The sequence below is a fragment of the Somniosus microcephalus genome, chromosome 14, assembly GCF_052327205.1.
Source record: "Somniosus microcephalus isolate GS21.2 chromosome 14, FLI_Smic_1.0, whole genome shotgun sequence".
Lineage (NCBI taxonomy): Eukaryota > Metazoa > Chordata > Chondrichthyes > Squaliformes > Somniosidae > Somniosus > Somniosus microcephalus.
Window position 1 is genome coordinate 17710535 of NC_141000.1, and position 3752 is coordinate 17714286.

Here is a 3752-nt window from a genome sequence, read left to right on the forward strand (position 1 = left end):
CCCCTCGCATCTGCGACTGAGGGTCCAAGGAGGTGCATTGCGCAAGAGGTCATCGTCGTACGTATCCTCACACTGTTCCCTTTCGGGATCTGTATGAAGTGGTGGAAGGATTTATGGCCGTGATTAACGCTCATTCCGTGACCGTAACCATCTTTGAACCAGCCATTAGGGTGGTTAGTCCTATGGCGTGAGGGTTTTACGGGCTCCCACAACCCATCTGATGGGGGGGGACCACCCACACCCACGGACACAAGTATCCCGCTGGATGTCCACCCAGAATTTATAGTTGGAGCTCCGACTCCACTTGCCGGGACTGTCTGGAGTGGGGTTCGAAACCCTACTCCTTCTGGCCCAGCGGCGGGGATGCTTACTGCTACGCAAAAGGCCCACTCCGCACAAAAGGTGACACCCATACGTTTCCTGCGCTTTTTCCCTCCCCGTGACTGGATACCTATGCTGCCACTTGAAAGACCAAGCTATCATCTGCCCTTTTTGCGGCGCCTTTGACTTCTCATTACCAATGATGAGCAGGCGCTGCGCCTCCACCTCCTTGAGGAGATTGCTGAGGTCATCATCAGTTCAATTGTGAGTTCTTTTAATGCCGTGAATTGTGCTCATTCCAGCCATTTCACGTTGCTAATTGGATTGGGCCTTTGGCATAGCGGTAGGATCCCCGCCGCTGGGCCAGATCAGGGTGGGGTTTCGAACCCCGCTCCAGACAGTCCCGGCAAGTGGAGTCGGAGCTCCGGCTCTAAATTCTGGGTTGACATCCAGTGGGATATTTGCGTCCGTGGGTGTGGGTGGCCCCCCGTCCTTGTATAGCTTGTGGGAGCCCGTAAAACCCTCCCGCCATAGGACTAACCACCCTAATGGCTGGTTCAAAGATGGTTACGGTCACGGAATGAGCGTTAATTATGGCCATAAATCCTTCCACCACTTCATACAGTTCCCCAAAGGGAACAGTGTGAAGACACGTATGACGACGACATTGCTAAATAAATAAATAGAATTAAAAAAATTCTTTTAGGGCTTTTAAAAGTCTTTAAATTGCTTTAATTCTGTTTAAAACTACTTCAGATTCTTCAAAATAATGTAAACGTTTTTAAAAGTTTATAAAAGTTACCAAAAGCTTGAAAAAACTTCCAAAAACCTATTTAAACTGCTGCTTTGCATGTAAAAATGCTTAGCAGCTTGGCAGAAACATTGGGGACATGTCCTGTTAAACTGAGACCTCAAGGGGCGTGTCTCAGTTGCACAGCGCGCTACAGGCTTCGCGCTGGCTGCACTCCTGGGCGGCGTGACGTCAGACGCTGCCCGGGAGTCAACATTTTAAAACAGCAATTCCAGGCGTCCCTGAAGCTAAACGGCCGGCGCGTCGGGTAAGTGCAGATCGGGGGCTTACACGCGCGGCAAGCCCCCGACTCGAATTTCTGGGCCATTTACCTTAGTTCCCTAACACACAGAAAGTGTGGGGGAAAAAATCGTGAAAAATCAAGATGGCGGCCACTCACCTCGGTTCAGATATATATATAGGTAGACAACTCTGATGTAAATATGTTATGTATGTTGTGTTACCAAATGTTATTAGCCCTAGTTATGGTGCATCTGTTGATTTAATTGCACGGGTATGTTTTAATTAAAAGGGGAGGAATGTTGTGTATGTAATATGTATGTTACTTTAAACCTATGGCCAGGGCAGCACTACTTTGTAGGGCGTAGTGATACCGTAGTACCACTCCTGGCCATAGGGGTATAAATAGTACTGTGGGTACTGATCTCCCCTCAGTTCCCGCCTGTTGGTATGAAGTAAAGACCGAAGTTGAACCTTCCAAGCTGTCTCCTCATTATTGTATTAAGTATAGTCACATACTTTACAGATTTGTCCTGCTTTTTGTGGACAGGACATACCTGGGCAGTTTTCCACATTGTCGGTTAGATGCCAGTGTTTTAGATGTACTGGGACAGCTTGGCTGGAGACGCGGCTAGTTCTGGAGCACAAGTCTTTAGCACGACAGCCGGGATGTTGTCAGGACCCACAGCCTTTTCTGTGTCCAATGCACTCAGCCATTTCTTGATATCACGTGGAGTGAATCGAATTAGCTGAAGACTGGCATCTGTGGTGGTGGGGACCTCAGGAGTAGGCTGATATGGATCACCCACTCGGCACTTCTGGCTGAAGATGGTTGCAAACACTTCAGCTTTGTCTTTTGCGCTCACGTGCTGGGCTCCACCATTATTGAGGATGGGGATATTCATGGAGCCTCCTCCTCCCGTTAGTTGTTTAATGGTCTACCACCATTCATGACTGGATGTGGCTGGACGGCAGAACTTTTATCTGATCTGTTGATTGTGGGATCGCTTCGCTCTGTCTGTAGCATGCTGCTTCTGCTTTTTAGCATGCATGTAGTCCTGTGTTGCAGCTTCCCTAGGTTGATACCGCATTTTTAGGTACGCCTGGTGCTGCTCCTGGCATGATCTTCAGCACTCCTTATTGAACCAGGGTTGGTCCCCTGGCTTGGTGGTAATGGTAGAGTGAGGGATATGCCGAGCCATGAGGTTACAGATTGTGGTGGAATACAATTCTGCTGCTGCTGATGGCCCTCAGCGCCTTATGGATGCCCAGTTTTGAGCTGCTAGATCTGTTCTGAATCTAACCCATTTAGCACGGTGGTAGTGCCACACAACACGATGGAGGGTGTCCTCAGTGTGAAGACGGGACTTTGTCGCCACAAGGACTGTGCGCTAAAAGGGGCGTGACCCAATTTTTCCCCCTAAAAGTATTGACACAAGTTAACAAGGCCATAAAAAAAGCAAACCAAGCACTAGGGTTTATTTCTCGAGGGATAGCATTGAAAAGTTGTGAAGTTATGCTAAACCTGTATCGAACCCTGGTTAGACCACACTTGGAGTACTGTGTGCAATTCTGGTCGCCATATTATAAAAAGGACATAGAGGCACTGGAGAGGGTGCAGAGAAGATTTACAAGGATGATACCAGAAATGCGAGGGTATACATATCAGGAAAGGATGAACAGGCTGGGTCTCTTTTCTCTTGAAAAAAAAGGGCTGAGGGGTGACCTAATAGAGGTCTTTAAAATCATGAAATGTTTTGTTAGAGTGGATACAGAAGAGCAAAACTAGAGGCCATCAATATAAGGTAGTCACCAAGAAATCAAATAGGGAATTCGGAAGAAACTTCTTTACCCAGAGAGTGATGAGAATATGGAACTCGCTACAACAGGGTAGTTGAAGCGAATAGTATCGATGCATTTAAGGGGCGGTTAGAGTAAGCACATGAGGGAGAAGAGAATAGGGGGTTATGCTGATAGGGTTAGATGAGGAAAGACGGCAGGAGGCTCGTGTGGAGCATAAACACCGGCATGGACTGGTTGGGCTGAATGGCCTGTTTCTGTGCTGTATATTTTGTGTAATCCTGTGTAATGTTGCAGAGATTTGCATTGCTGTAGAGTCTAGAGCAGCTCAAAACTTTGAAATCCAGTTTGTTAGTCAATACAAAAGTGTAAATTTATCTATCTGCATAGATGCAAATTAATGTTTAAAGGGGCAGGCCCATTTAAATTGGTCCTTGCTGAATATATCCAACTTAACTAATCCAGCTATGTTTGCATTTCCATGGAATTGCATTTGATTCTTCAGAACCTCAGCATAACTTCACCAATCAGGGCAAGCAGGAAGAAATGTCAGTTGACAAAATGAAAGAACTTGCATTTATATAGCGCCTTTCATGATTTC